The 26,773-nt window shown below is 50.9% G+C and overlaps 1 protein-coding gene across 3 annotated transcripts in view; it reads right to left on the bottom strand.

Annotated features, from left to right (window-relative positions):
• Positions 1-26,773, bottom strand: part of GNG12 (G protein subunit gamma 12) — a 62,044-nt gene that overhangs the window by 20,799 nt on the left and 14,472 nt on the right. For 2 of the 3 annotated variants that reach the window (XM_077276806.1, XM_077276805.1), the window contains exon 2: positions 14,751-14,805. The exons of the other annotated variant lie outside the window; for it this stretch is intronic. The gene's annotated coding sequence lies outside the window, so the exon portion shown is untranslated. The remainder of the gene's footprint in view (positions 1-14,750; positions 14,806-26,773) is intronic. 3 annotated transcript variants of the gene reach the window in all.

The raw sequence follows: 26,773 nt of genomic DNA, 5'->3' as shown, positions 1-26,773 counted from the left end.
AACAGCTGACACCGCGGAGCTCCACAGCGCAGGGGGGCACAACAAGGGCCACTGACAGACCAGGAGACCCTGGACTGCGGGGTGTGCACCCCCGATGAGGACTATGTCACAAAACCAGTGATGACAGACCCCTGAAAGATTAGTGCAAGGCTGGACATAAAACAGGCAGCAAACGCCCCTACAAATCTGCAGCTGGAAGCAGAAGAGGGGTCTTGTGGGCCACACTGGGGGTCTACGGGGGAGACCAGCAATGAAGGGGTTAATGGGACAGGAGAGGTCAGCAGGGGCACAGGCACAGAATCCCCAGAGAGCATCACCTGTGAGGGGCCACTGCAGCTATACAAGCAGATGTCAGGTTATAGCCCTGGTCTGGAGCGGCCCACCCAATATAAAGGGACAGGACGCCACCCCTCCCACCCAGCAGCAAGCACCGCCCCCGACCGACTCCACAAGCACCGCCCCCGACCGACTCCACAAGCACCGCCCCCGACCGACTCCACAAGCACCGCCCCCGACCGACTCCACAAGCACCGCCCCCGACCGACTCCACAAGCACCGCCCCCGACCGACTCCACAAGCACCGCCCCCGACCGACTCCACAAGCACCGCCCCCGACCGACTCCACATGCACCGCCCCCGACCGACTCCACAAGCACTGCTCAGCCCCCCAATCCAAAAAGAGAGAGGGGTTTATCCCCTTTTCCAGGGTGATGCACTTAGGCACCATCCATACACCAAAGCCTAATGTTCTTTCCCCGGCGCCCCCCGCAGGATTTGCTTTTGAACATCGGTTGTCAAACATCGGTTGTGTGTTTCATTCAGCTGCACATGGATGGGGGTAGAAAACACCAAAAATGCGGAAAAACTAAAAATGCAATGAGATATTAGGTCCCGTATATCAGCAATCGCCTCCAGAGGAGGACGGCTGTATTAGTCACGGACCTCGTATCTGACCCGGTGCTCCAGGCGGTAGAGCGCTCGCCTCATACGGAGCGTGACTGCGTCAGCGGGAGGTCGGCCGCACACACATCCCAGACTGCAGTCTCCGCACACTCTCAGGGTCTTACATTTCCCTGGCAGAGTCGCTTTCCCACAGTTCTTGAGTTGGGGCCATGTGAAAAGCCACATAGGATTTCTTCATTGCAGGGCGTTCTTCTGGGGGAGCGGAGGGACAGATCCGGGGACGTCAGAGCGGACGATGTGTTTATCCTACATATACACAGAGCGCTGGAGGCGAGAGCACAGCAGCAACACGCAGAGCTGACGGCGATACTGCCGCATCTGACGACTGCTGGCGAGGGCTCCGTGCACAACACATGGAGACGGGTAGCCCGGCAGGCAGGAGGAGAGGGAGACGGGGAGCCCGGCAGGCAGGAGGAGAGGGAGACGGGGAGCCCGGCAGGCAGGAGGAGAGGGAGACGGGTAGCCCGGCAGGCAGGAGGCGAGGGAGACGGGGAGCCCGGCAGGCAGGAGGCGAGGGAGACGGGGAGCCCGGCAGGCAGGAGGAGAGGAAGACGGGGAGCCCGGCAGGCAGGAGGAGAGGGAGACGGGTAGCCCGGCAGGCAGGAGGAGAGGGAGACGGGTAGCCCGGCAGGCAGGAGGAGAGGGAGACGGGTAGCCCGGCAGGCAGGAGGCGAGGGAGACGGGGAGCCCGGCAGGCAGGAGGCGAGGGAGACGGGGAGCCCGGCAGGCAGGAGGAGAGGAAGACGGGGAGCCCGGCAGGCAGGAGGAGAGGGAGACGGGTAGCCCGGCAGGCAGGAGGAGAGGGAGACGGGTAGCCCGGCAGGCAGGAGGTGAGGGAGACTGGTAGCCCGGCAGGCAGGAGGTGAGGGAGACGGGGAGCCCGGCAGGCAGGAGGAGAGGGAGACGGGGAGCCCGGCAGGCAGGAGGAGAGGGAGACGGGGAGCCTGGCAGGCAGGAGGAGAGGGAGACGGGGAGCCCGGCAGGCAGGAGGTGAGGGAGACGGGTAGCCCAGCAGGTTGGCATAAGAAAAAGAGTAGGTGCGTAGCAGGTGGCAGTAAAGAAGAGGAGACGGGAAGGTGGGAGTTAAGAATTCAAAATGCCTGGAAGTGTCAGAGGAAGAACAGCCATCAGCCAAACAAGTACTGGACACCTACAGCCGAGGTGTTTGGCCACCATCAGGCTCCTTGCCCATGGCTGTACTGCGCATGTGTAATATGTCCCCCACGGACGTTTATACTGTAGGTGCATATTGCACAATGCCATCATATCAAGACCCGTAGAAGCGCAACAGCGCGCGAAACGGTCGTCGTCTTTGCACTCCCCATCCCCCACCTGCCTGAGATGTTTTAAGCAGTTTTTGGACTAATAAAGTTTGGATTTTTTTCCGGTGAGTGCCACCTCTTGCTTTTCACTTGGATTATGCACTTTGCTCTGCTGTGCACCTCAAGGAAAAAGGTTTATGCCGGCGGTAATTTTGTCCAGCTGACGTTGTTGGCTCCGTGGATCGCCGGGGGTGCTCGGCGTCCTCTACTATTGTGACAATACCATCATATGCTCCATCGATCACCATGTTACGGAGGTATGCTACACAGAGGCGGGGGTCTCCATGTGCCACCTGTACACATATTACCTACATGTGCGGCCACGGGGGCAGGTTGTGCAGAAGTTGCAGCGTATTTCAGGTGATGATTTCTGGCTATTGCAGCAGCAGATCCATGATGTGAGCTCAGGCTTCCTGGTAATTTCCCCGGACTTCGGCCTCGTGATGCACAGTGACAGCACAATGCCCGGCACACGTCACCGCTGAGGACCGTACACGAGCTGCAGCAGGAAGAAGCACACGTGGCCCCGGGCGATCTCACGGTCATTATTAGCTATATCAGATATGTGGAGAGCTGGGTAACATCAGCAATATGGCTGCCGGATGGGGCCACACACAACCCTCCGGGTATAGCACCACCATACTCCGCAGCGCTGTACACAGATCACACTCCTCAGTCCCAGAGGGGCTCACAAGGTAAAGGCGCCCCTATAAGGAGAGAGCAGGAACTGCGGCCTCAGCGTCACCAGGAGAGGATCCGGTTACAGGACATTATTACACAGCTTTGTTTGTGGCATTTGATAGGCAGCGCTGTTTACCCTGCACCCAGGAGTGGGCACACCCTGCCGCCCGCACACAAGATTAACCCATGAACACGCTGCCACCTATCAATGTGCCGACAGCCAGACGCACACCGGCCCGGGCCGCCTGCATATATGACAACTCCTCCGGCCATCACTGGAATTGCTATTTATGCGGTTGTTATACACTGGTGTGAGATCACAGCCCACCCTAATACTACGGCCAGGGGTCCCCTAATGGGAGAATCCAGCAGTGCGCGTCCTGCCTGCAGCCATAGTGAGTAAGGCCCGGGCGGGATGAGAAAAAGATGGCCGCTTACTAGCAGAAACAGCACCACACCTGGTAGTGTAGTGAACAGGGCCTAGCTGTAATACCACACACAACCTGTGGGCCACTGGGGCGCTATCTTAGATAAAGAAACTGGAGAAGAATCTCCTGCCCTGGGAGTTGTAGTTCTGCAGCAGATGGTGTCTGGCATGGCATGTGATGAGGCTGGATGATCCGCGGCACATGCTGGGAGTTGTAGTTCTGCAGCAGACTGGCATGGCATGTGATGAGGCTGGATGATCTGCGGCACATGCTGGGAGTTGTAGTTCTGCAGCAGACGGTGTCTAGCATGGCATGTGATGAGGCTGGATGATCTGTGGTACATGCTGGGAGTTGTAGTTCTGCTGCAGACGGTGTCTGGCACGGCATGTGATGAGGCTGGATGATCTGCGGCACATGCTGGGAGTTGTAGTTCTGCAGCAGACGGTGTCTGGCATGGCATGTGATGAGGCTGGATGATCTGTGGCACATGCTGGGAGTTGTAGTTCTGCAGCAGACGGTGTCTGGCACCTGCATGTGATGAGGTTGGATGATCCGCGGCACATGCTGGGAGTTGTAGTTCTGCAGCAGACGGTGTCTGGCACCTGCATGTGATGAGGTTGGATGATCCGCGGCACATGCTGGGAGTTGTAGTTCTGCAGCAGACGGTGTCTGGCATGGCATGTGATGAGGCTGGATGATCTGTGGCACATGCTGGGAGTTGTAGTTCTGCAGCAGATGGTGTCTGGCATGGCATGTGATGAGGCTGGATGATCTGTGGTACATGCTGGGAGTTGTAGTTCTGCAGCAGACGGTGTCTGGCACGGCATGTGATGAGGTTGGATGATCCGCGGCACATGCTGGGAGTTGTAGTTCTGCAGCAGACGGTGTCTGGCACCTGCATGTGATGAGGTTGGATGATCCGCGGCACATGCTGGGAGTTGTAGTTCTGCAGCAGACGGTGTCTGGCATGGCATGTGATGAGGCTGGATGATCTGTGGCACATGCTGGGAGTTGTAGTTCTGCAGCAGACGGTGTCTGGCACCTGCATGTGATGAGGTTGGATGATCCGCGGCACATGCTGGGAGTTGTAGTTCTGCAGCAGACGGTGTCTGGCATGGCATGCGATGAGGCTGGATGATCTGCGGCACATGCTGGGAGTTGTAGTTCTGCAGCAGACGGTGTCTGGCACCTGCATGTGATGAGGTTGGATGATCCGCGGCACATGCTGGGAGTTGTAGTTCTGCAGCAGACGGTGTCTGGCATGGCATGTGATGTGATGAGGCTGGATGATCTGTGGCACATGCTGGGAGTTGTAGTTCTGCAGCAGATGGTGTCTGGCATGGCATGTGATGAGGCTGGATGATCCACGGCACATGCTGGGAGTTGTAGTTCTGCAGCAGACTGGCATGGCATGTGATGAGGCTGGATGATCTGCGGCACATGCTGGGAGTTGTAGTTCTGCAGCAGACGGTGTCTGGCACGGCATGTGATGAGGCTGGATGATCCACGGCACATGCTGGGAGTTGTAGTTCTGCAGCAGACTGTCTGGCATGGCATGTGATGAGGCTGGATGATCTGCGGCACATGCTGGGAGTTGTAGTTCTGCAGCAGATGGTGTCTGGCATGGCATGTGATGAGGCTGGATGATCTGTGGCACATGCTGGGAGTTGTAGTTCTGCAGCAGACGGTGTCTGGCATGGCATGTGATGAGGCTGGATGATCTGTGGCACATGCTGGGAGTTGTAGTTCTGCAGCAGACGGTGTCTGGCATGGCATGTGATGAGGCTGGATGATCTGTGGCACATGCTGGGAGTTGTAGTTCTGCAGCAGATGGTGTCTGGCATGGCATGTGATGAGGCTGGATGATCTGTGGTACATTCTGGGAGTTGTAGTTCTGCAGCAGATGGTGTCTGGCATGGCATGTGATGAGGCTGGATGATCCGCGGCACATGCTGGGAGTTGTAGTTCTGCAGCAGACGGTGTCTGGCACGGCATGTGATGAGGCTGGATGATCTGTGGTACATTCTGGGAGTTGTAGTTCTGCAGCAGATGGTGTCTGGCACGGCATGTGATGAGGCTGGATGATCCGCGGCACGTGCAGTGACTGGTAACAAAAGAATCTGGAACATTTGATCTGTAAACCTCAATTTCCATAACTGGTAATTAGCAGAGCTGGCAGCGCGCAGCCAGGAGGCCACCGGCACGATGTAAGGATGGATCAGGAAGGGTGCGACATGGCAGAGGGGCAGACGCCAATGTGAAAGCCCACGGGAGGTGCTCACCTGTAATGGCGGCCGCTCTGGTCTGATCTCCTCCGCTCTGTACATGGGATGTTGGGGAGGACCCCAGGACTATTGGGGATAATCCATTATAGGTTCTCGTTCACCCCCACATCTGGTCGTCATGACGTTCTGCGTCACACAAATGAGGGTCTGAACACGACGTAATAGTTGGAGTCGGCCTGTAATGAGCATTTTGTTGCTTGTTGTTCGCTGTCACGTCTGCAAAGACCAATGACCGGGAACGAGCGCGGAGAAGACATCGACCATTATCGGCCCAAGTACTGAGACCTGCAGGCTGTCGCACAGCGGCGTCAAGTTTACCATTCCTGATCCTTGGTTGTCGGAGGAGATTTAGGACATTCCCTCACAGTAGCTGGATGGCCAAAATCAGGACCAGCTAATGACCAGGAGCCCAGGTGCTCCAGCCCCATTATAAAGCTTAAAGGGGTACTCCGGGCCGACCACAGGCACGGCATTATCACTGAGGAGTCAGGGGCAAGGATGTCCGGCTGCTTCCACAATCATCAATGAAAAGCTCCACGGTCAGCGCTCCGCTACTATGTGGCCACGTAAGATGTCGGGGGACAGGGACCCCCATCTATCAGAGCGTAACAAGTGCGGGCTCACAATCTGTGTGAGCAGCGGACATAGTGATTATAGGGCGCTGCCCCCATATATACACACGAAGAGGAGCCTCAGTAAGGGGGGATCCTGGAGACCTGCGGCACTACCACCGCCAGCCCTCTGTATAACACACACAGCAACTTCTCATAGAAGTGACTGCACTCACTGAGCGGAGGACGGTCAGCTCCCCGGCCTCCTGCCACAATGACGAGGATAACAGCATGTGCCCCAGGGGAGAGCTGGAGTAGGACTCTCCGCTCCGGCCCAGGACATCACATGCCGCTCCGGCCCAGGACATCACATGCCGCTCCGGCCCAGGACATCACATGCACCGAGCAAAGTCCGACAACTCCGGTGCGAGGAGCCGGCTGACGACACAGGTGGGAAGCTTTCCTCACCGTGACCTACATTGCATCATGCCGGTGTCGCGTTACCCGAGCAGCAAACGCACCTCAGCCACACACACACACACACACACACACACACACACACACACACACCGCCCCCCCACCACTCATACTTCACCACACACTGCGCCACATACACACCACCACTCATACTGCGCCCACACACACACACTGCACTACACACACCCCCCCACACACATAGTGACACCACCACTCACACTGCGCTACACACACCGCCACACACACAAACCGCCCCCCCCACACAGTGACACACACCACCACTCATATTGCGCCACAGACACACTGCCACACACACCACCACTCAGACTCACACTGCTCCACACGCACCGCCCCACACACCACTCAGTGTGCCACACACACACACCGCCTCACATACACACACACCACCACCGATACACACACAACTCGTACTCACTCACACCACGACTCATACTCACACCGCTACACACACCCCCACTCATACTGCACCACACACACCGCCACAACCCACCGCGACACACCACCACTCATACTCACACTGCGCCACACACACACTCCGCCACCCCCACCGTGACACACACACACACCGCCGATAATCACCCCGAGATCGCTGTTCATCTGTGTCACCCGTAGGAACTCTAGGCAGATACACACCAGCATCACATCTCTCTCCCGTCCTCGTAATTTGCAACAATGTGTCAGTGCAGGTAAATGTCTGAAGTGCAGAGGATAGCCCCAACTACACACAAGTGCAGCAAACCCTCAGCTTCAGGGGGATCAGTCTGTAGCCCCTTAAGGACACAGTCAGTGGTCACACTTATGGTCTTTTTGTGTCCTCCCGTCTTCCAAGCACCAGGACTTGACTAATCCTTGGCATTCCCATTTCATAAAGTGATGGTATATGGCGACTTTATGTACAGGATTGGTCACCGTCCCCACACCCATCGTAACGGGGGTCACAGCACTGACGTGGCTGCATCGCTCCCAACATAGTGGTGCCCAGACCACCCCCCACTGTGCGGGAGAGGGGGCAGCTGCAGTTCCCAGAAGGTAGCACTGCAGCCCCAATATTCTCAGGATTTACGGCAGGCCCCCTCCGATCAAAACCCTGGCATATCCCCTGCAACCCGCCAATACTAAGGCTGAACACCCGATACATCAAACAGCTGGATGTTTGCTACAGTTGCATGCCTCCATTCACTGACAGCAAGCTATACAATCTTCAGTGGCGAGAAGCTAAAACAAAAAGAAAATCTGACAGGTCCAAAAACTTATCCTTGTCTTAGACGCCTCCTTAGAGGGTTATTCCAATCTTCATAAACACATTGTCGGGTAGGGCAGGTAAATACCAACATTTTTAATATCTGAAGAACAGATGCACATTTTACTAACACTTGTTTACAGCATGTTGCCCAGGAGACCGACCACTGCTGCGTAGCTTGTAAGCACCTTAACGATTGGTAGGTAATAGCGCGCTACAGAAATCCTGCCAACTGCAAATCGGTGCTTACAAGATTAATGGAGATAAAGCTTGCAAGCACAGCGCATGTTCTGCTGGCTAGCAGCAGTGGTCGGTCTCCATGGCAACGAGCTGTAAATAAAAAATATTACTATCTCAAAAAGATGAAACCTTTAACAAGCAGTAAAACTGCTTTTATTTACCAGCTTTATCCAACAAAATCCATCTCTAAAGAAGGGAATGACCCCTTGAAAGGTCAGCGAAGTCCGCGGCGTCTCGGAACATCCCACAGGCGATAACCTGAGAAAGCACAAAGTCTTGCAAGTTGCAAACGTGTAAAACATCTGAGATGGAGAGGAAAAACTAATAGAGATCTTGTAGAATTTCACACGTCTGTTAAAACAAACGCAAGACCAGTTGGTGAGCGTGTTCCATCCCGCCACGGTGGTCACAGCCCAGCGCTTCCCCTAATTTATAGGCGAGGACCTGCAGTGGGGCAGTAGGCCGCTGTGACCATTGCCCCGGACGCTATAACTTGGGGTCAGACATGGGGACATATTAGGGGCAATTTTCCGTTGTCTTTCAATTCTTAACAATAAGATCTCTGTTGACTCTGGGAACTGAACCAATTATCAGAATTCAGCCTGCAGACACAAGAATTACTAGAATTCAGCATTTTCTAAAGAATTTCTAAGGAACAGTTCAAGACAGATTTATATATCTGGATAAAAGAAACCTGAACAGATAACAGATCATTAATTATTTCCAGCTAAACTTGCAAAACTCAAAAAGTGGCGGCAGGTCATGTGACCAATTACCGGATTTCATAGTTCAGGAGACGCCATGACAATAAGTTATTGAAAACTTTCGGAACCACAAAAGCAAAGAACGGGACAAGGTCTCCACCTAGTGGACAGAATATAGAATGCAGCCTTCATGGAGTAAACACAATGGTGACATGATATAAGCCTCCTGCAGGGGGAGCCACAGAGCTGGAACAACAAAGGAAACCTCCATCACTTGCAGTAACCGCAGTGAACACAGACCCATCATCACCCCTGATCGCTGCCGCTGAGGTAAGGTCTAGACGAGGCTTACCTGGAGGCCGGCAATTACCTGCAAATGTGGGAAAACAGCAAGGTTCATAGAGCAGCTGTGATCGGCACATGCACAGAATCGGTCGCCGTAATCACGCAATGGTATAATTCAGACTGAAGGCCACAAAACCAGGAAGGAAGGAAAGTAAAGAAACAAGGTGCAAAGAAACACGAGTGACACAAACCCCCATCCTGCTTCTTGGTCACATCACCCCGACCTGGAGCTTCTGGGTCATTGACCTGATGCATCACAGAAGAAGGCCGCACTAAGTGCAGCCCAGAGGTATCGACGGTCAATGCAGAACACTGAAGTGGCCACGATGGGTAATGTGCCCAGAATCTGGAATAAATCGGCCACAGTAACACCAGCCGAGCCCCCGACCATCACACCTTCCCTCCATGCCTCATGGTGGGCATCACACATGGAGAAAAATCTCATCACCTTTTCAGCATCTCACACAGACATGGAGGTTGGTACCAATAATCATCATTTTTACTCATGAGACCAGAGTTCAGATTTCCACTGATCTACTGTCCAGTCCTTGTGTCCAGACATCTCTTCTTTGTGACAATTCGATCATAGGCCGCTTCTCACAGTCTCCACTAGACAGCTGATGCACAGATGTGTCTACTACCTAATGTCTGTGCATCATTTATGAGGGACGTTATCTGAGGTGCTGACAGCTTGTGGTTCCTGGGGCCGGTAAATCTGATGAACTTATCCTCTGCAGCAGAGGCCATTCTTCGTCTTCCTTTGTTGGGACACTCCTCATAAGAGCCAGTTTAATCACAGCAATTGATGGTTTTGACGACTGCACTTGAGGATAGACCTTCAAGGTTCTAGTAACTTTCCAGAATGACTGACCTTCATGTCTTACAGTAATAATGGACTGTGGTTGTTCTTTACTTAGTTGCCTGCTTCTTGCCATATTCTGGCTTAGGACAGATGTAGAATAGGCTCAGCACTGCTTGGAGCTGTGCAGTAACACTGCCGCTGCAAAACCCACCTGCTGGCCGCAAATACTCTCTGAAGGCCGGTGATTCTACAAATGACGTCTGGATGAAGGCGGCTTGTTCATTGGAAGCCATTCCAGGTGACAACCTGAAGAAGCTGCCGAGAAAATGCCAAAGGGGGCATAAAGCAAAGCCGCCACCTTCAGTCTGAATCGACAATGTGCACATTGCAAAAAGGAAAAACAACTGCATGAACCGAGATGTTACTGTATATATCCTTGGTATGGACGCCATATATACTTCTGCCATTGAGAAACTACAAGTGCCAGCATTACATCACAAACAGAAGGCTTAGGCTGCGGCTTTAAGGTAACTATTCCTGAGATAAATCCCGCTGCAGCTAAATCGTAGAGTAATACAGGTGGATGGACCCCCGGGCGTCACGGTCACAACAAGGAAATCACAAAAAAATCCACTTCTGAATCGTGACTTGCACGGTGCGGTGCAACCTCCAGGATCACACCGCCATGTAACCGCAGCGATCCGTGCCGCCCTAGCCTCATGGGGTCCGTTACACCACTTGTAGGGGCGGCACTCTGCTGAATCCCATGACTTTCCCTCCTGTGTCCCGTCCTCCTGCACGGAGGCACATAAGTCCCTGCAGGGACAGACGCTCTGCCGCACAGTAGAGCAGGGAATCATCTGTTTTACGTTGGGTTAATGCAGATATAAAAGGGAAAATCCATGTGAATCCACGGGATCATGAAGAGATATTGGGGCCCCGCAGAGGTTTACAGACGCCGTATTACAGCTTCATACAAGTCGGGATTGTGCGGTGCCGCGATGTCGTCCTGCACCCAGAGGTAATGACACGTCAGTGAGCAGAGGCAATGTGTGCCGGGATCCACAGCTCGGACAGAGCTGGGACCGCCGGGACTGGAGAGAATCCAGTTTAACCCTTTAGATCTGGAGTCAATATCAACTGCAGCATCTGGATGGTTAATAGGGCACAGGGTCACCTAAATCCGCAGCGTGAGTGCGCCAATGGGTTGTCATGGCAACTGGGTGCCTAACAAAGCCCCCGAAACCCATCCCGGTCAGCCATGATGACAAGAGTATAAAGCCATGGCATAAAAGGGATTGTTTAATTTGGGAGATTATATATATATATATATATATATATATATATATATATATATATATATATATATTTTATTTAAAACATCAATTTGGCAAAATTATTTTAGCTTCAAATCTGTTTAGTTAAATATTTTGCTCTGTGGTTATAAGGCAGCCGAGAGGAGCTCTGAAAAAAAAGTTAGAAATTCCCTGTGAGACTGTCATAGCGAGCTCACTGACTGATTCTCACATTACTCGCTCTGCAGCCAGCAATACACCGAGCAACACAGAGGAGAAAGAAAACGATGAAAAATGTTTAATGAAACCCAATTGTAAAAATGATTTTTACCCCAAAATATAAGAATTTAAGAAAAAAAAATTGTTCCCAAAGGAGGACAAGCACCCGACTGCTTCTCAATTCATTCATCAATGATGCACTTTTCGGGTCGAGGGAGAATCTGCGGCAGACGCTTCTCACCCCACGGATCCTTCTACAATGGTCATAACAGGAACATCCACCGGGTGGCAGCGTGTCCAATGTTATGTGGCTGCAATAAAGAAGCATCCAGTCTGGACCGTCCATCAGTGCAGACCGGCCATATGTCCGAGGGTGAAAACTACTACACAAGGAAGGTCAGACGATCTCCTCATGCAGGGTGTGATTTAGGGATTTATGGCCTCATTTGTTCTACACGCTGATGGATCCAGAGTCCAGGGGAACCATAGGACACTGGACATTTTCAGGGCTCCAATATCCCCAGCTAAATAAAGCAGCAGAATGACCCCCACACCTGCTGATGAGGAGAGGAATAATGTAACTGCAGAGGATGAAACGCAAGCGACAAACACTGCACATGCTGGAATACATCACTATCTCATAGAGCCATATCCCCCCGCTGGAATCACATAGGATGGGAGCCCACCTAATGCAATGACTACAGTGTGAGCGAGCCCTACAGTGAGGGACACATCAGCCTGCACTGCCCTCTAGTGGTCCAGGTGACGCATGACTGCACGGATGAAGAAGGAATCTGCTGCTATTACCGTTACTCCACTTCCTCCCACTCATGGATGGAAAGTCTGCCTAGATAAGAGGCCATGCTGCCCAGTATCCAGGTCATCAGGTCTCGGGGCGGCAATAGCACAAAGCCTCACAGACTGCAAATCCAAGCATCGTCCTATTATCAAGTCCCAAGGAGGCTCTGGGGAGGATGGCGGGGTCTGTTCAAGACGTTTGTCTATCCTACAATAGTTGTATGATCCCAAGAGACCCTCCTACATCACCGTCCCCCACAAGCCCCAATATCAGGGAGGTACAGACCGGCACAGGTGTATATGATCCCAGGAGACCCTCCTACATCACCGTCCCCCACAAGCCCCAATATCAGGGAGGTACAGACCGGCACAGGTGTATATGATCCCAGGAGACCCTCCTACATCACCGTCCCCCACAAGCCCCAATATCAGGGAGGTACAGACCGGCACAGGTGTATATGATCCAGGAGACCCTCCTACATCACCGTCCCCCACAAGCCCCAATATCAGGGAGGTACAGACCGGCACAGGTGTATATGATCCCAGGAGACCCTCCTACATCACCGCCCCCCCCAAGCCCCAATATGAGGGAGGTACAGACCGGCACAGGTGTACATGATCCCAGGAGACCCTCCTACATCACCGCCCCCCACAAGCCCCAATATGAGGGAGGTACAGACCGCACAGGTATATATGATCCCAGGAGACCCTCCTACATCACCGCCCCCCACAAGCCCCAATATGAGGAAGGTACAGACCGGCACAGGTGTATATGATCCAGGAGACCCTCCTACATCACCGTCCCCCACAAGCCCCAATATGAGGAAGGTACAGACCGGCACAGGTATGTATGATCCCAGGAGACCCTCCTACATCACCGCCCCCCACAAGCCCCAATATCAGGGAGGTACAGACCGGCACAGGTGTATATGATCCAGGAGACCCTCCTACATCACCGCCCCCCACAAGCCCCAATATGAGGGAGGTATAGACCGGCACAGGTGTATATGACCCCAGGAGACCCTCCTACATCACCTTCCCCCACAAGCCCCAATATGAGGAAGGTACAGACCGGCACAGGTGAATATGACCCCAAGAGACCCTCCTACATCACCGTCCCCCACAAGCCCCAATATGAGGAAGGTACAGACCGGCACAGGTGTATATGATCCCAGGAGACCCTCCTACATCACCGTCCCCCACAGGCCCCAATATGAGGAAGGTACAGACCGGCACAGGTGTATATGATCCCAGGAGACCCTCCTACATCACCGTCCCCCACAAGCCCCAATATGAGGGTGGTACAGACCGGCACAGGTGTATATGATCCAGGAGACCCTCCTACATCACCGTCCCCCACAAGCCCCAATATGAGGAAGGTACAGACCGGCACAGGTGTATATGACCCCAAGAGACCCTCCTACATCACCGTCCCCCACAAGCCCCAATATGAGGGAGGTACAGACCGGCACAGGTGTATATGACCCCAAGAGACCCTCCTACATCACCGTCCCCCACAAGCCCCAATATGAGGGAGGTACAGACCGGCACAGGTGTATATGATCCCAGGAGACCCTCCTACATCACCGTCCCCCACAGGCCCCAATATGAGGAAGGTACAGACCGGCACAGGTGTATATGATCCCAGGAGACCCTCCTACATCACCGTCCCCCACAAGCCCCAATATGAGGGTGGTACAGACCGGCACAGGTGTATATGATCCAGGAGACCCTCCTACATCACCGTCCCCCACAAGCCCCAATATGAGGAAGGTACAGACCGGCACAGGTGTATATGACCCCAAGAGACCCTCCTACATCACCGTCCCCCACAAGCCCCAATATGAGGGAGGTACAGACCGGCACAGGTGTATATGACCCCAAGAGACCCTCCTACATCACCGTCCCCCACAAGCCCCAATATGAGGGAGGTACAGACCGGCACAGGTGTATATGATCCCAGGAGACCCTCCTACATCACCGTCCCCCACAGGCCCCAATATGAGGAAGGTATAGACCGGCACAGGTGTATATGACCCCAAGAGACCCTCCTACATCACCGTCCCCCACAAGCCCCAATATGAGGGAGGTACAGACCGGCACAGGTGTATATGATCCCAGGAGACCCTCCTACATCACCGTCCCCCACAGGCCCCAATATGAGGAAGGTATAGACCGGCACAGGTGTATATGACAAAGTGGCCCCTTGTGGTGCTCGCACACAGCCGCCATTACTGAGGCAGTATTTTTTCTCCTAAACTAAGGAAAGCCATCTGATCCAAAATTACAAAAAGTTCTATAAGAATAGAAGAAATAAGCGGAGGACAACTGAGCGGTGGTCGTAGGGTCAGTAAGTAATCGCTGATGATTGGGACTCACCTAGGAGGGAGACAGCCGCTCGTACCCGACTGACGCCTCTTCTCTTCCTGGAAATCTGCAGAAGAACAACACAAGGATGTTAATGGCGGCTCTGGTGGAAGTCTGGAGGAACATGAAAAGCCAGCGAAGTCGGTCACCAGGCGCAATGTATGGCTACATCGGAAGCGCGGAGGTCGGAAAAAGGCTCAGTGCGAGCGCCAGAAACCTCCACTGCTGTGCAACTACCACTCCCAACATAAGTGAATGCTAGGGGATGTTATTTGACAATAGCTGGAGTGCGAAGGTCGCCGATCCTTGGCCTACTCTCAAACTCAGCCTGTCTTCACCACTAGGGGGCCCTCCCAACACAAGATTCCAGCCGCCTGCTGTCACCACTAGTGGGCCCCCAACACAAGATTCCAGCCGCCTGCTGTAACCACTAGGGGGCCCCCAACACAAGATTCCAGCCGCCTGCTGTAACCACTAGGGGGCCCCCAACACAAGATTCCAGCCGCCTGCTGTCACCACTAGTGGGCCCCCAACACAAGATTCCAGCCGCCTGCTGTCACCACTAGGGGGCCCCCAACACAAGATTCCAGCCGCCTGCTGTCACCACTAGTGGGCCCCCAACACAAGATTCCAGCCGCCTGCTGTAACCACTAGGGGGCCCCCAACACAAGATTCCAGCCGCCTGCTGTAACCACTAGGGGGCCCCCAACACAAGATTCCAGCCGCCTGCTGTCACCACAAGGGGGCCCCCAACACAAGATTCCAGCCGCCTGCTGTCACCACAAGGGGGCCCCCAACACAAGATTCCAGCCACTTGCTGTCACCACAAGGGGGCCCCCAACACAAGATTCCAGCCGCCTGCTGTCACCACTAGGGGGCCCCCAACACAAGAATCCAGCCGCCTGCTGTCACCACTAGGGGGCCCCCAACACAAGAATCCAGCCGCCTGCTGTCACCACTAGGGGGCCCCCAACACAAGATTCCAGCCGCCTGCTGTCACCACAAGGGGGCCCCCAACACAAGATTCCAGCCACTTGCTGTCACCACAAGGGGGCAGTGTTGCTTTAATCCAGGAGATGAGATCCATGTTACTGCTGTATACAGGTCGCCTCCTAGTGGTGACAATTGGCAGCAGCGCATTTTAGAAGGGCCTGTAATGGGAAACAGCGTGGAGCCTTGTCATAAAGGACAGTTCACTTTAAGGTGACCCATGACTTGCTCATTCCTGCAGAAGTGCAGGTTTGTTTTATAATATTTGCTCACATTTCATACCCTGAACTCGAATTTCCATAAAGATCTTTGTATTCACAAGCTAACTGTACAATGATGCCGGAGATTTGCATTCACGAGGAAGCAAGCGATAGCGGAGCAGTACAACGGGGACATTGTATGCAGCCGCAGTCACAGAAGAATAGAGACCGATCCAACCGCTCGCTGGATACATATGCAGTCATGAGATTTAACATACAGCGCTTTGAAAAAGTATTCACACCCCGAGAACTTTTCCAAATTTTTTCAGATTACACCCGCAGACATAAATGCATTTTATTGGGATTATAGGCGATATTAACGCTAAGTAGCAAGTATTTGTGAAGTGTAAAAAAAATTATAAAAAGGGTTTTCTAAATATTTTACTAATACAAATCTGAAAATGGTGATGTGCATTTGTATTCAGCCCCCTGTAGTCTGATACCCCACAATACAATCCTGAGCGACCAACGCCTCCAGAAGTCATATAATTAGTACACTGGGTTCACCTGGGTGTAATCTCTTCTCAGTATAACAGCTCAGTATACAGCTGTTCTGTGCAGGCCTCAATGATCCCTGATGTTCTCAGGCAAACCAAACAGCATCATGAAAACCAAGGAGCCCACCAGACAGGTCAGGGATAAAGTTGTGGAGAAGAGGAAAGCAGGGTTAGGTTATAAAAAAACAGCCCAAGCTCTGAACATCTCACCTCAGCACTGAGCAATGCAGCATCCACAAATGGAAGGAGTGTGGCACAAATGCAAAGCTACCAAGACATGGCCGTCCACCTAAACTGACATCCCAAGCAAGGAGAGCACTTACAAGAAGCAGCCTAGAGGCCCAAGGTCAATGAGGAGCTGCAGAGATCCGCAGCTCAGGTGGGAGAGTCTGTCCAGAGCACATTAGTCCTATGCTCCACAAATCTGGTCTTTAAGAAGAGTGACAAGAAGAAGCCATTTTTTAAAGCAAAACATAAGAGGTATTGATGAGTGAATAGACTCGTTACTCAAGATTTCTCGAGCATGCTCAGGTGTCCTCCGAGTATTTTTTAGTGCTCGGAGATTTCGTTTTTCTTGCCGCAGCTGAATGATTTACAGCTATTAGCCTGCTTGATTACATGTGGGGATTCACTAGCAACCAGGCAACCCCCACATGTACTTATGCTGGCTAACAGATGTAAATCATTCAGCTGCGGCAAGAAAAACAAACTCCGAGCACTAAAAAATACTCGGAGGTCACCCGAGCATGCTCGAGAAATCTTGAGTAACGAGTATATTCACTCATCACTAATAAGAAGTCCTGTTTGCAGAAAGCCATGTAGGGGACACAGTAAGCATATGTAAGAAGGGGTTCTGCTCAGGTGAGACCATAGGAGAACTTCTTGGGCTAAATACAGAACGCTATGTGTGTCAGAAAACTAACGCAAATACCATCCCCACCATCACACATGGTGGTGGCAGTGTCATGCTGTGGGGGGGAGCTGGTCAGAGTTGATGGATGCAGTTAAAGCACATTTTATTTTTCCGTCAATGGCGCAATTCCACAGCTTGGGGTTTTTTTGCATGGCGAGCTGTAGTTTTGTTTTTTTTAATTCCTTTCCTTGGGTGGCTACAAGATTTTGATCACTTTTTATTGCAATTTCTAAGGGAAGTATGGTGACCAAAAATAAAATCCCGCTCACAATAATGATTTTTCACATTATGGCATTTGCTGTTCATTTTACATTTTGATAGATAAGACTTTTATGTACCCGGCGATGCTGAATATCTTATTATGAGAAAGAGCGGGAAAAGGGTGAGGAGTCAAAATTTTATATTTTGTTTCATATTTTTTGTCCCATTAAGGAACGTAAACCTGCAGCTGCCATAATAACCCACCACCCCATGAAAGCATTACAGGACGCAGATGTGAACTGGCATTTAAATGGTTAAGCAGCGCAGCTCAGGAGATAGGTGCGGGTGGTGGTGACTGATAAAGTGGGCAATATGTCAGTACTGCAGATTGGTAGGAACGACCCACCGGCCATCTGATGCCCACCCCTAGAACATCAAGCTAGGAGATCCCGGCGGGACACTGGGGCATTTTGCAGGAGCATAAGAGGTTTGAAAAGGTGAAGATTTTTTCTTATTTTTTATCACTAGTAGACAACTGCAAATTTTGCTGTAGCAATGTCCCGTGGTAACCTGCAGAAGACCCCAGGACCCCGCAGCAGCAGCGCATGGATGGTTCTCCACCTTATTGCAAGAACTGGAAATGAGACGTCCGTCCGCTTCTTCCCCTGGAGAACAGGAGGTTTCATCTAACCGACCTTAGAGGCAAAGAGGAATGAGCTCGGAGCGACCATCACCCGGCTCAGAAGAGCCTCACATTCACCGAAAAATATCCTACAGGCGAGACGAAAATCACCGCCACCTGGCGCTGCGTAGTTTCAGGTCTGAAGTTTGCTATACAGGCAACGTAAGAGGATCAGCATGTCCTTATCACAGCTCGTCCATCAGCTGGAACCATGAAGAGACTGGAGAACATGCGGGAGACCGATCCAATGAGCAGGAAACATCCATCACATTCACTGGAGCACAAGATATTCACACGGTGCAGAGGTCATCCTGGCAGGAGGCTTCATACACAAGGTAGGGCCATTATAAGACTTGGATCCTGCATTATCCTCCTCTGCCTTGTCCGTGGTCTCTGAGCGAGTGGACGGAGACGAGCTGCTATCATGTCTCCCATACACAGCACACACAGACATGAGAGATTCCTGCTTTCCTATTTCTATATAGCAAGTTTATAGTCAGCAGCATGGAGAAAACTATACAGCTGTACTCAGCAGCGTAACTGTGAATACACTTACTAGAAAACAGTAGCATGGAGGACATTACATAGCAGTACTGAGCAGTGTGGCTGTGAACCCAGCTTTGGAGCAAGATAAACACTTACCAGTAAGCGGCAGCATGAATGACTATGCAGCAAAACTGAGCAGTATAGCTGTGAATCCAGCACTTACTAGAAAGGAGAAGTAAAGTTGTGAGTCTTTGTCTCTCCAGCAGCTTCCCCTCTCTATAAACATCTATCAGCAGCCGCTATAACATGATGTCTCCCTTACTTCAATTGCAAGGATAACATGACCTGTTAAGTCGACCAGACCTTATGTGATAGTACAAGGTGCAGATGAAGAGAATAGTCTGCTGTCCGTAAAAGGAGACCTGTGAATGTCTGATGAATCGATAATTCCAATTTTCACATGTACCAGGGACAGAGAATATTACTAGTTGTCGTTTCCCTATAAGCCGGCTCTGACCACAACTTTCCATCTTCAGCCAGCATGCAGGAACCTCGAGTCCCATAATGTCTCTGATTTAATAGACGTTAATTAGCCACTTTTAATGAATGGCAAGAAAATCAATCTAATCCAAAGCAGCGTTAACAGGCAGGCTTACTGCTGACAAGTCTGAAGTCATAAGACGCCATCACTGACCTGACCACAAATCAGACAGGAGGCAGAGAGCTGGGATTTCATAACAACCGCAGCTGCCTCAGAACATCACCCGCACCGGTGGCTTCCAGCACGTCAGATCCCCATTTCTGTTCTCCCACGACCATACATGATCGGAAATGCAATGGTGTGCACTCAGCCCTTGGCGAGGTGCTGGTGTAATGGACCAAAGGTCTCAACTATGGTAAGATTTAGAATTCACCGCACACTCTAAGTAGCATAAAGTATAGTGAGAATTTATTGTGTACACAATCTGGGAGCGGAACAGAATATACAGCTTATGCGATCTTTTTACAATGTTTCGGCTCAACCAGAGCCTTTATCACGTGATCGCTTATTTCAGTATACACAGTATAAAGGTAGAGGAAGGTTCTAATGAAATCCTTATTTCAGTATATACAGTATTTAGGTAGAGGAAGGTTCAAGCAGGGCGCGGGAGCGCCGCTTACTACCCAGGATACTGCAGATCCAAAATTTTTTGGGCTGCTTCAGGTGGACATTTACATCACCTTAGTATAGGATTTTCATTAGAACCTTCCTCTACCTTTATACTGTGTATACTGAAATAAGCGATCACGTGATAAAGGCTCTGGTTGAGCCGAAACATTGTAAAAAGATCGCATAAGCTGTATATTCTGTTCCGCTCCCAGATTGTGTACACAATAAATTCTCACTATACTTTATGCTACTTAAGGGTACCGTCACACATTGAAATTTCCATCGCTACGACGGTACGATTCGTGACGTTCTAGCGATATCGTTACGATATCGCTGTGTCTGACACGCTACTGCGATCAGACACCCTGCTGAGAATCGTACGTCGTAGCACATCGTTTGGAACTTTCTTTCGTCGCTTGATCACCCGCTGACATCGCTGGATCGTTGTGTGTGACAGCGATCCAGCGATGTCTTCGCTTGTAACCAGGGTAAACATCGGGTAACTAAGCGCAGGGCCGCGCTTAGTAACCCGATGTTTACCCTGGTTACAAGCGTAAACGTAAAAAAACAAACCGTACATACTCACCCGTCGGTGTCCTTCAGGTCCCTTGCCGTCTGCTTCCTGCTCTGAGTGCCGGCCGGAAAGTGAGAGCAGATCACAGCGGTGCTGCGCTCTGCTCTCACTGTACGGCTGCACTCAGAGCAGGAAGCAGACGGCAAGGGACCTGAAGGACACCGACGGGTGAGTATGTACTGTTTGTTTTTTTACGTTTACGCTGGTAACCAGGGTAAACATCGGGTTACTAAGCGCGGCCCTGCGCTTAGTTACCCGATGTTTACCCTGGTTACCCGGGGACTTCGGCATCGCTCCAGCGCCGTGATTGCAACGTGTGACCGCAGTCTACGACGCTGGAGCGATGATTATACGACGCTGCGACGTCACGAATCGTGCCGTCGCAGCGATGAAAATTTCAATGTGTGACGGTACCCTAAGAGTGTGCGGTGAATTCTAAGCTGAAGATCACGGGATCATGGCATCCCTGAAAATAACTATTAGTGCTTTATAATCTGATTACGGACACATCTAACATAGTAGTGATTTGGGAACAAAATAAGATTTATAAATGGCCGATGGACGTTCCTTCTTTTCCACCATAGTGTCCCGCTGGCACCGTATCCAGGACGGATAGATTCTCCTGGCATCTGCCCGGCTGTATTACAGGTTATCACTAAACGCTGACGTGATATTCGATCCAAATTCTCCGTTACTATTGATGAAGGTTTATAGCATTGTTCCTGAAGAGGACGGAGCAGGCGGGTTATCAGCAGGGAAACAATGGCTACAGATAGGACAAACGAAAATGTCCTGACTACCGGAGCTACAGCGGGAAAGGAGGGTAAATCGCATTAAATAATCAGTGCCCAGAGATAACATGGACACTCAAAATCAAGGAATTAAAAACTATAGTATCTGCTCATAGGGCCCTCTAATTTCACTTCGGGTTGCTTTTTTTCTTAAAAAGGATCTACCCATGTAGCGGCATTATACAGCTCCTCAGGGTCCCCCCTCCCTGCTGCCGAATCTCCACTCACTTCATATAGAAACTGCTCACTGCTGCCGAATCTCTGCTCACTTCTCCTCAGTGTCCCTCTTCCCCGCTGCTGCCGAATCTCTACTCACTTCTCAGTGTCCTTCCTCCCTGCTGCCGAATCTCCACTCACTTCATATAGAAACAGCTCACTGCTGCCAAATCTCTGCTCACTTCTCCTCAGTGTCCCTCCTCCCCGCTGCTGCCGAATCTCTACTCACTTCTCAGTGTCCCTCCTCCCTGCTGATGCCGAATCTCCACTCACTTCATATAGAAACTGCTCACTGCTGCCGAATCTCTGCTCACTTCTCAGTGTCCCTCCTCCCTTCTGCTGCCGAATCTCCACTCACTTCATATAGAAACAGCTCACTGCTGTCGAATCTCTGCTCACTTCATATAGAAACAGCTCACTGCTGCCGAATCTCTGCTCACTTCATATAGAAACAGCTCACTGCTGCCGAATCTCTGCTCACTTCTCCTCAGTGTCCCTCCTCCCCGCTGCTGCCGAATCTCTACTCGCTTCTCAGTGTCCTTCCTCCCTGCTGCTGCCGAATCTCCACTCACTTCATATAGAAACTGCTCACTGCTGCCGAATCTCTGCTCACTTCTCAGTGTCCCTCCTCCCTTCTGCTGCCGAATCTCCACTCACTTCATATAGAAACAGCTCACTGCTGTCGAATCTCTGCTCACTTCATATAGAAACAGCTCACTGCTGTCAAATCTCTGCTCACTTCTCCTCAGTGTCCCTCCTCCCTGCTGCTGCCGAATCTCCACTCACTTCATATAGAAACAGCTCACTGCTGTCGAATCTCTGCTCACTTCATATAGAAACAGCTCACTGCTGCCGAATCTCTGCTCACTTCTCCTCAGTGTCCCTCCTCCCCGCTGCTGCCGAATCTCTACTCACTTCATATAGAAACAGCTCACTGCTGTCGAATCTCTGCTCACTTCTCCTCAGTGTCCCTCCTCCCTGCTGCTGCCGAATCTCCACTCACTTCATATAGAAACTGCTCACTGCTGTCGAATCTCTGCTCACTTCTCCTCAGTGTCCCTCCTCCCTGCTGCTGCCGAATCTCCACTCACTTCATATAGAAACTGCTCACTGCTGTCAAATCTCTGCTCACTTCTCAGTGTCCCTCCTCCCTGCTGCTGCCGAATCTCCACTCACTTCATATAGAAACTGCTCACTGCTGTCGAATCTCTGCTCACTTCCTCAGTGTCCCTCCTCCCTGCTGCTGCCAAATCTCCACTCCTTTGATATAGAAACTGTTCATTGCTGTCGAATCTCTGCTCACTTCCTCAGTGTCCCTCCTCCCTGCTGCTGCCAAATCTCCACTCCTTTGATATAGAAACTGTTCATTGCTGTCGAATCTCTGCTCACTTCTCAGTGTCCCCTCCTCTCTCTCATGCTGTCAAATATCCGATATCGTCACCTGAAAGCTCATCAGTATCCCTCCTCCCTGCTGCTGAGAATTCTCCACTTACTTATTCTAACTGTAAGCTCCTCCACGCCCCCCTACCCTGATGCCAAATACCCACCGACTTCTGCTAAAAAGATAGCTCCTCAGAGTTCCTCCTCCCTGTTGGTGCCAAGCTCTCACTCTGCTCAGTACAAGCTGCAGTAAGTCAGTGTGGGTGGGTGAGCAGAAATGTAATACACTCGAGCTGTTTAACAGAAGCACAAAATGCTCATTTTTCTATTTTACAGCCATTCTGACATGGATTTTCATAGTAAGTCCACCATCTCTAGCTAGTGATGAGTGAACGTGCTCGAATAATATGTTGTGTACCCGCACCTGCATGTCTCGCAGCTTTTTGACAGCCGCAGGGACATGGATATATTTTTCAAGTACCCCGAAGTTGTTTAGCACATGAGCATGGTCACTACCATTTACTAATGTTTGCAGTTTATACAGTGACATTTGGTAACTGATTCACTTCGTAGGAAAGGGTTGCCGATCACTGCAGCGTGTAAACCTATCCATCGATCCAACGAAAATACTGACGTTGCCCCGTTTTTGCGCTGTCGATCAATGTGATCCTCACAATGATGTGACATTATCAAATTCCTAAATTGACAACTGTGCAATTGGAGATTGTTGTGGGCACGCATCGGCCTGTGCAAGCGGACCCCCTTAACCCAGGTCACATATAATGTGGCAATTGCTCAACTAGCAAGAAATAATTAAAGAAAAAAATATTGATTGTTATCTAAAAATAAGTAAAACTAGCAAGAAACAGGCGTCGCTCCACTTCCTGTTCCCCGGAGAGGAAGATGAAATACCTGACAATGCAATCTATGCTACTAGATAAGTAAATGACAGCAACACACGTCTTATCTGATGAAACCTCCGCGACTTCTCCTCCGATGAGCACCGCAGAGCACATCCCTCGCTGCACTCCGCCGCCGCTCAAACAGAAAAAAAAAAAAACAATTGTCATCCTGGTGACGAGTATTCGGGGCCTGCAATCCTCATGGTCTCGCTGACTCAGGGCAACATTCGCAAAACAGGGGAGAAGCAGGACGTGGAATTATTAAACAGAAAGTTGAAAGAATGCGCAAGTCGTGATGAGAGCGAGCAACGCGGAGCCAAGATCAAAACACGAGCCAGGAGCCGGGCCGACCAAAAAGACTTGTTTTTCTAGCTGTGACATAGAAGAGGGCACGGCCATGACACCTTGTGATTAGCTGAGAAGAGGGCTAAAATGACAGGAAGATCTCTGCTAGTACTGGGAACACTCGATAACTTCCGGGCACTCACTAAGGTGCTTACTGGAGACGATGCAAACTGTACAGGAGCCGACCACAGTTAATTCTGCCCCTATACAGCAGGTATATTCTCAGCAGCACATCATCCCACTTGTATGGTGCCATGTGCTGCATAAATGACCCAGCCGGCTGATGAAAGGGCCTCCTGCGGGCCCATCGCTGCCCCGTCTACTTGGGCCAAAGATCAGAAGTGAGCGTTCGGCCAACTATAGGTCCATGTGAAGGGCCATAAATGGTCACTGTCGTGTTAAGAAACACTGTGCAAATGGAATACAGGAATCTTTATAAGATATCTTAGAAGCAAAATCTGCTTCTTTCAGTACTTATGAGCCACTTCTGCTGCTAAACTCATCATTCATTCTAAAAAACTATTAAAATGTGAACTCACTGAGAGATCAGATTATTGGTGCCTATTAACATCTAGTTAGGCGAGGGGAAAGCAGATGAGGAACAGAGGAAGAGAGACAGAGCTGGGCTGCTGCTTTCTAGTAAATGTTTTCTCACCCCTGAGCTGGAATCACATCCTCCATCATGCTGCTTTCTAGGAAGTCTTTTAGCTCCCCCAGGGCTGGAGTCACCGCTGTACTGCTCAGAGATGTATCAAATCCTCCATGCTGCTGCTTTCTAGGAAGTCTTTTAGCTCCCCCAGTGCTGGAGTCACAGCTGTACTGCTCAGAGTTGTATTACATCCTCCATCCTGCTGCTTTGTAGTAACTTTTAGCTCCTCCAGAGCTTTATTCAAAGCTACAGAGTTATATCTGCAAAAACACACAGATGTACAGCAAAGTACTGTTTTTTGTTGTCTTCCATGCTGCTGCATCTCAATATGTGCCTCTGATTTGTGTATGGGAGTCAATATTGCTGTTATTCTCCACCCACTAGCTCAGAGAACATCTGCAGAGATAAACTGATGCAAAATGCAAGATACAGTCACATGTTAGTTTGTGCACTGGGTCCTCTCTAGGTTTATTTATTTTACTCTATATAATTCCACAGCGCTGTACAGACACCATCATCACTGTCCCCATTGGTGCTCACAATCTATATTCCCTATCCTGATGTCTGAGTGTGGGGGATACCAGGAGAACCCGGACGTAACCCATGAAAATACAGGGAGAACAAACTCCATGCAGATATCGTCCTTAGTGGGACTGAAACCCAGCGTTGCAAAGCTGCAGTGCTAACCACTGAGCCACTGTGCTACCCATAACCAAGCACTGAAAAGTACGGTAATTATTCTTGAAAGAGAGGTTGGTCATTAAAGCAACACGTCCGGTCCTACAACATTTTAAGATAGCCTTGTCTTTTTGAGAACATGATCCTAAACATTCACAGGAGAAGCCCCTTACCATACAGGTGGTGTTAGTATTTGAAGAGGCACTTTCTGGAAAGCAAGTTTATAGCTTACTTTGGATGTAATCACCTTGTAGGTTGAGTTCTTGGGATGTGTACAAGGAAACATTAACAGAAGATCCTGGGAAAGACACATAACAGATGACGATTAGCCTAACCGGCCAAACATGTAAGGTGTCTGGACTCTCCATTTGTAGTTCTAGCATTTGTGAACCAGGAGATCAGGGTGGACAGACAGCTCTATTTCCCTAGGTGCAAGGAATTATCTCTGCAAAGATGGCATTAGATGGAGCATGTCACAAACAGAACCCAGAAACTGAAAATAAGGGTGCCCATAAACATAAGCCAGGGGGTATGGCAATAATCCCTGTCCACCATCTCTACTTGCAGCTATCAGCCATAAATGAGCAAGGAAGGGGTTAAAACACAAGACTGATAAGTGGCTTGTGAACAAAGATTTGGGCCCTCAGAGCCTTATCTAGGTACAAAAATAAGGTAAAAAAAAAACAAGCATCAATCTAGCTAAAGGCTAGAGACCATAACAGAGGACCAGAATGTAGAAGAAGCCACCCGAGGCAAGAAGTGGTCAATCTGTAGTCACCATCTCCCCACATGTAGATGTAGCCGCCCAAGGCAAGTGGTCAATCTCTGGTCACCATCTCCCCACATGAAGATGTAGCCTCCCCAGGCAAGAAGTGGTCAATCTCTTGTCACCATCTCCCCACATGTAGAAGTAGCCGCCCGAGGCAAGAAGTGGCCAATCTCTGGTCACCATCTCCCCACATGTAGATGTAGCCGCCCGAGGCAAGAAGTGGTCAATCTCTAGTCACCATCTCCCCACATGTAGATGTAGCCGCCCGAGGCAAGAAGTGGTCAATCTCTGGTCACCATCTCCCCACATGTAGAAGTAGCCGCCCAAGGCAAGAAGTGGCCAATCTCTGGTCACCATCTCCCCACATGAAGATGTAGCCGCCCGAAGCAAGAAGTGGTCAATTTCTGGTCACCATCTCCCCACATGTAGAAGTAGCCGCCCGAGGCAAGAAGTGGTCAATCTCTGGTCACCATCTCCCCACATGTAGAAGTAGCCACCCGAGGCAAGAAGTGGTCAATCTCTGGTCACCATCTCCCCACATGTAGAAGTAGC

This window comes from Ranitomeya variabilis, chromosome 8 (genome assembly GCF_051348905.1).
Source record: "Ranitomeya variabilis isolate aRanVar5 chromosome 8, aRanVar5.hap1, whole genome shotgun sequence".
Classification (NCBI taxonomy): Eukaryota; Metazoa; Chordata; class Amphibia; order Anura; family Dendrobatidae; genus Ranitomeya; species Ranitomeya variabilis.
The sequence above is the reverse complement of the archived record's forward strand: the minus strand, read 5'-3'. Positions and strand labels throughout refer to the sequence as shown.